This window comes from Silene latifolia, chromosome X (assembly GCF_048544455.1).
Source record: "Silene latifolia isolate original U9 population chromosome X, ASM4854445v1, whole genome shotgun sequence".
Classification (NCBI taxonomy): domain Eukaryota; kingdom Viridiplantae; phylum Streptophyta; class Magnoliopsida; order Caryophyllales; family Caryophyllaceae; genus Silene; species Silene latifolia.
The window spans coordinates 138,910,622-138,918,152 of record NC_133537.1 but is presented as its reverse complement, the minus strand read 5'-3'; the positions used below and the strand labels follow the sequence as shown (position 1 = coordinate 138,918,152).

At 37.9% G+C, this 7,531-nt stretch overlaps 1 pseudogene; it reads left to right on the top strand.

The window, feature by feature from the left end:
- Positions 1-369: 369 nt before the first annotated feature.
- LOC141618455 (protein POLLENLESS 3-LIKE 2-like) lies at positions 370-2,024 on the top strand (annotated as a pseudogene).
- Positions 2,025-7,531: the final 5,507 nt, after the last annotated feature.

Genomic DNA, 7,531 nt, shown 5'->3' with positions numbered 1-7,531 from the left:
TTTGAACTTATTACTTGTTCTTTTGGTAGCTGATCGGATTCCGCTGCAGATTTGATCATTCTTTCCAAAAGACTCTGGGAGTATGACGACTTGAGGAATTTTAATTTCTTCACTGAAATGTCTTTGAGAATTTATTTGTGCAGCGAACTCCTAAGTCATGACCATTTCTTTATTTGATTCATGTGTAGGACAAATTATTCATCAGTCTTGAACTGGAACTGGCAAATCGACTCTCATACAAGCATTGTTTCGAATAGTTGAACCTACTACAGGCCGAATCTTGATTGATAGCATCGACATCTCAAGGATTGAACTTCAAGATTTAAGGTCGAGGGCTCGAGGCTAGGCATCATTCCTCGGGATCCAATCATGTTTCAAGGCACTATTCGAAGCAATTTGGATCCACTAGAACTCTACACAGATATTATTTCTTTTCGATTTCATTTAAAAGATCCCGATTTGATGATCCAGGTATGTTCATGTCTTCACTTTCTACAATTTTTAATAGAATTAGGGGTTAGTAATTCTTTATGCTATTTAGTTGAACATGGTCTTCTTGGAATATTGGACATTTTCTGAATTTGGAGCCTGAAAATCGTAATTGTCCAAGTTGGAAATAAGTAACTTGAACTAATGTCTACTTATAGCCTAGGTACATACATCAGCTAGCTATGTGTCTACCATTGCCTTAAGTTACATTTAAATGTTGTATCTATTTTTACTTGCTGCTACAAAGTACGCCATCAAAAATTTTACTTAGCATTAGTGATGCTTTTAGCTTTTTAAGGCACTCAATTAGACATTTAGACCTGGCAAAAATCGAATTCCCTGCCCCTAGATGGAAATTAGACTCAAACTGCCGCACCAAGATGACAGAGCCACAAATCACATAACTCGTAATTGATATGATTCTAAAATTACCAGAATTGATAATTTGACGTTACACCTACGTTTATTTTATGCATCCTTTTTTTTTTATCTCAGGTTGGTTATGCGGATGTTTTTTTAAACTCATATCGGTTATGTGTGTTTGTAGATTTTGATGAGTGAACCGGAAGATATGACAAATTGTTGGAGGCATCCTTTAAAACGGGTTATAGTTCCTGGTGGTAATTGCTCGAATTTACTCTCAAGTCAAAGAATGTTGATGGACAGTTGAGATTGCATTGGTGAATAGGCGTAGTACTGATTTTAAAGCAGGATATTGCAGTCTCAAGTAGTAAGGCTCCTATCAGATAGTCGGGTGACTTTTTCGATTGATCATTTGATTTGTTATAGAGATTTGCAATGCCTAGCAAGTCATATTTTATCCAGTTCTGCAATTATTTGCTTACTGGACTGAACTTGGGAAAATGTCTAATTTATGCTTTTAGCTTTTCAGAGATGTGGAAGATTAGATGATCAAATATCACTCTTGAGGCACAAGCTTTACTTGATAGAGAAAGGTGTTGCCTTTAATGGGAAGAGAACGAAATGATCTCAAGGGAAGAAGTTTCAGGTCTCAGTAGAGCAAGAGGCTACTCGCTTACCGGTATGAATTTGTAACCAAAAACCAATTCAATTCTTAAATCTATTTGGTTTCGACATGGTTTCTAAAGTATATTCTTGAAATATATCTTCAGGGTAATTTGGGATGAGCACTAATGCAGCAAAGCAACTACATAGAAGCAGAAGATGCATACAGAAGGGCACTCTCAATTGCACCGGACAACAACAAAAAGTGCAATTTAGGCATTTGTCTAATGAAACAAAGGAGGATCGTCGAGGCGAAGGAGACTCTCCGACGAGTGAAGACCGCTATGGCAGACGGGCCAAGAGGAATGGACTCTCACCTCAAGGCCTATGAGAGGGCTCAACAAATGCTTGCAGATTTGGAGTCATGGATGATGAATAAAGAAGAGGACTCTATTATAGAATAGAGTAGGCTATTCAATACTTTCTTGGGATCTTCCTCTATTTGGCAACCTCAACTTTGTAGAGAAACCTATTCCTCCTCGTCTAATATCGCGAAAATAATCAAGTAACCATAAAAAAATAGAAAAAATTGTAATTGAAAGTACATGGATGTAATGATGGTAGAACTTATTTCATTCGTTACTTACTCAATCCTCGATTATTTCCGGTATAGGTGAATATTGTATTTCAAGATTACAAATGTAGTTATGGCTAAACAATTTCTTTAGGCTCTGATATAATTCTTGGTAAAGTGTGATATTGTTTCAAATATCATGTGATATTTTACTTTAATGGTTGCGATATTGTTTCTCATATAACAAAAGTGGATAGGGATTTAAAAATCCTTTTTACTTCAATATTATTTTGTGTATAATGTGATATTGTTTTACATACAGTGTGATATTGTTTCTAATTACTTGTGGTAGTTTATTTACCTGTTTGTAATATTGTTTCATAGTAGCACAAAATTGGAGACTCCTTTTAAAATACTTTTAACTGTGATATTGTTTTGTATACAAAGTGGTATTGTTTATAAGTACATGTGATATTGTATAACAATATCACACAAGGGTATTGTCTACAATTTAGCGTGATGTGATGATATTATTTCAGAAGAATGGTGATATTGTTTCAAATGAAGTGTGATATTGTTTACAATAACGTCTGGCATTGTAAAATACAAAAGGCAAATCTTGGTAACACTATATTATTGATTCTGTGGTTTAATGATATTGTTAACCAAAAATGGAGAAAGAATACAAAATTGTCGCCATTCAGAATTACATCTAAGCATAAAAGAATTTGTATATGTGAGTATAATGAGTAAAAAAGACGATTTTGCTAAGTTGATGATGTAATATAGACTTTCTCAGCATGCACACAAGCTCTTAATCAACATCCGCCAAGTGAAGAAATCTACAACAAAAGAAAACAAAGAACAAAAACATAATGTCAGTAGTAAATTTAACACAATAATAACAAAACTGTGATATTGTTTCTAAGGACTTGTGGTATTTTATTTTATTGGTTCTGATATTGTTTCACAGTATTACAAAATTGGAGAGTCATTTAAAGTACTTGTGAAATAGTGATATTATTTCGTATAATGTGTGATACTGTTTCTAATAACGTGTGATATTGTTTCTCATTATCACAAATGTAAAATACAAGTAACAAATCTGCTTGAGGTTTCCTGATAATTGATACGCAAAAAAAAAAAAAAAACCACAAGTCCTTACAAACAATTTCATGATATGCCATACGGTATATAAGATTTTCAAAGTATGTGAGTCAATATTAGTTCTAACGCTTAGATTGACAATGAATCAAAATGTTGATTAGATACGCATATATGCTTTGATGATTTAATAATTTATCTTAACACTGAACGAGCTAAATGTGTACCAATAATCAACTTCAACGCTTAACCAAATTTCTAATTCCAAATAATAACAATTACCTTACAATCTACGACACATAAACTCTAAATCCAATCAAATCAATAATCAACTAAATTTGACAATTTATCTCAACCTATAGTGAGCTAAAGGTGAATATATCACATTTTAATCATCTACATCAGCGACTAATCAAATTTCCGTTTAATTGGAAAATATTAGCTTATAATCACCTTATACTTGTAAGCACATAAAAATAAGAAATACAATTAAATCATAAATCAACAAAATCTGAAGAGTTATACCTACATATAACAAATTAAATGCAAAAATATCACGTTTTAATCATCTACATCAGCGATTAATCAAGTTTCCGTTTAACTTCAAACATTAACTTATACTCCGTAACTAGTTTGTGCTAGTCCAAATCATAAACCCTAACAATTTCAATTAAATCATTATCTCAAGATTTACTGAGTGTAATCAAATCAAACATTACGTTCAAACAATTTAAATTAACGATTAATCTAAACATACTAGCTTACAATTAGTTGTACAACACAACAAAACCCTAACAAATCAAATAAAACAAATAATCAACAAAATTTGACGATTAATCTAAACATAAAACGAGTATAATCATATTAAATATCAAAAATCGCAAAAAATTAAAAGAATCGATCAAAAATCAACCTGAAGGAAGGATCTTCTTCAAATCAGCAGCGGAAGGGGATGAGTTTCCGCCCAAAGAAGCCAACAAGTATGCACAAACAACCTTCATCTTTACTGTAATCAACAAATTCAAATTGATGTTCGAACGAATCGCAAAAAAAAGTGTAGAGAAATCAACTGAAGAATAAAGTACTGAAGTTTGAAAGAAGAAGAGAGAAGTTGGGGGAAAACCTGTTGTTGATTGAGAGTGGAAGAAAATCGGCTACGTGTTATGTTTTTTGACCCAGACTCAGTGTGTTTTTTTTACACTTATCAGTGACCGTGTTTTTTTTACACTTATCAGTGACCGATATCAACGACTGATATTGTTTAGAAGAACGAGTGATATTTCATTCGTTACTCAATCCTCAAATATTTATGAGTTCTCACCGGATCTTGACTCTATATATATATATATATATATATATATATATATATATATATATATATATATATATATATATATATATATATATATATATATATATATATATATAAAAGTTCAAGGGTAGATCGTTTTGGCATGATTCCACCGAGCTGGGCAGGTACTCGACGGAGTAGGGGGTACTCGGTCGAGTAACCTATCACTCGACCGAGTGTGAGGGGGTTGTGTTTTGGCAGTAGCTATTGGAATATGACCACTCGGCGGAGTAAAGGAGGCACTCGACCGAGTGGGGAGTACTCGACCGAGTACGTATGATCCTCTACCGAGTATGCTTTATGTGTATTTTTGATCAGCTACTTGATTCGGAGTACTCGGCCGAGTAGTCAGCTTACTCGACCGAGTACCTCTTTGGCGGATGTGATATTTGTTTTGAGCCGTAGGCTGTGTGCTTACGTTTATCTTGGTTATATCAGCTGAAAATGTCGCCAAAGAGATCAGCTCCGTACCTTCAGGCCTCAGAGATGAGACTCGAAGAGGTTGCTAGGATGATTGAGCTGCAAGAAGTGCTCATGCAGGCACTCAAAAATGTGGGGAAAGGGGATGGGAAACCAGTGGATGCATCCCGTCTGAGCACCACCATTTCTCACTTTAACCCTAGTACTTATGAGGGCACTGGTGAGCCTAAGCTGCTTGATAACTGGCACCGGGAGATGGAGAGTCTGTTGGAGGTGGCTCAGTGTCCGGTAGAGATGATGGTGGAACAGGTTGCGTTGATGAGGTTGGGGTTTCGTGGCACAATAAGAGGGAAGGGGCTCGGGCATACTATCGGAATCTAGGTCAACCTGCAATTCCACGGGCAGGGTTCAAGTGGGCAATGAGGGACCACTTCATTCCGGAGCACATACGTGCAAAGTTGAGGGCTGAATTCGATTCCTTTTCAATGGCCGACAACATGACTGTCGCATAGTACTACCACAAGTTTAATGAGCTGTCAAGCTATGTGGAGGACATGCAACCGAGTCAACGAATTTTGGCTCTTCGTTTCGAGAAAGGGTTAGAAATCAAGATCATGGAAAGGCTACCAGCTGGGGTAATCTCTGATCTGAAATATGTCTATGCAAGGGCGGGGCATGATGATAGGTTAGTGTACATGGCCAAGGAGGCCAAGGAAAAGGGAGTTGAGAAGAAAAGGCTGAGAGTGAGTGTGGCAACCAATCAAGCCACAAGAGGGGTATTCACAACCAAGCTACGACTTTTTCTGGAGGGTCTAGCTATGGCGGGGTATCTCGTGGTCGGGGAAGAGGTGGCCGGAGTACTAGTAAGAACTCCACTCTACAATGCTTCAACTGTGGCGGGATGGATCGCAAACGGTTTGAGTGTACGAGCGCAGCAAGGGGAGGAGGAGGCTTTTCGACATCATATCAAGGGAATTACTTGTAAACTCCGAACCAGAGTTTGACAAGTAATAGGCCAGCTGGGTCATGGAACAACCAAGGAGGCCAAGGCAACAAAAATGGCGGCTACAACCGCAATAATGGAGGGTCTTATAAGTGTCCGGCCAACAGTGTGACTCAGAACTCGGTGGCTAAGCCTACTACGTCGGCGACTACGGTCCAGGGAGGAGGAAAGAAAAATAGCGGTAAACTCTTTATGATGAGCAAGCAAGAGGCCGAGGAGGATGCTCATGTGGCCACGGGTAATTTTCTTGCTAATAATACGCCGTCTTTTGTTTTGTTTGATTCAGGGGCAACCCATTCGTTTGTGTCTAGGGGTCATGGCTTATCTATGGGTTTGGGGGTGTATGAGTTGGTAAAACATAACGTGTTTATACCATCGGGAGAGTGAGTGTCTTGTAACAAGTTGTATAAGGGAGTGTCTATGGTAGTTGGGCAAGGGGATTTATCGGTTAACCTGCTTGAGTTTCCTATGGATGGGTTTGAGGTCATCGTCGGGATGGATTAATTGAGTAAGTATGGGGCCAAGATACACTGTCGTCAAAAGAAAGTGTCTTTAAAAGGTCCTAAGGGAGTCAAGGTGTCATATAGGGGGTTTGTTGTAAAACCCAAGATGAAATTGATTGCAGTGATGACTTTAAAGTCATTTTGAGGAAGAGGTGTCCGTTGATCCTTTGCTGTGTGAGGGATACTCGGGTGGAGGAGCCATTATCAACAGAGATACCAGTGGTTAGTGATTTTGGTGATGTCTTTCCGGAGGAGATACCAGGTTTACCTCCTAAGAAGGACATTGACTTCAGTGTTGAGCTTAAACCGGGGACAAGACATATATCTAAGGCTCCGTACCGTATGGGACCGAAAGAATTGGAGGAATTAAAGAAACAACTGAACGATTTATTGGATAAGGGATACATTCGACCTAGTGTATCACCTTTGGGTGCACCAGTTCTATTTGTGAAGAAGAAAGACGGTAGTATGTGGTTGTGCATAGATTACAGAGAGCTAAACCATGTTACCGTAAAGAATAGGTATCCTTTGCCGAGGATTGATGATCTTTTTGACTAGTTGAGTGGAGCTGGGGTGTTCTCCAAGATTGATCTGAGATCAGGTTATCACCAGCTGAGGATTTCAGATGAAGATATTCCTAAGGCAGCGTTTCGATCGCGGTATGTTTACTGTGAGTATGTGGTGACGCCTTTCGGGTTGACTAATAAAGTGGCAGTGTTCATGGATCTCATGAACAGAATCTTCAGTCCGTTTCTGGATAGGCTTGTGGTGGTCTTCATTGATGACATCTTGGTCTATTATAAGACTAAGAAATAATAGGAGGAGCATCTGAGGTTGGTACTGCAAACCTGGCGGGATAATCAGCTATATGCAAAGTTATCCAAGTGTGAGCTTTGGTTATAAAGAATGGCTTTTCTGGGTCATGTGATTTCAAAAGAGGGTGTATCGGTGAATCCTAGTAAGGTCGAGGCGGTGTCAAACTGGGAAGCACTGAAGAATGTTGCTGAGATACAGAGTTTCTTGGGTTTAGCTGGCTACTACAGGAGGTTCGTGAAGGATTTCTCTAAGATCGCTAAACCTATGACAACTTTGATGAGGAAAGAGACTTGATTTCGTTGGGA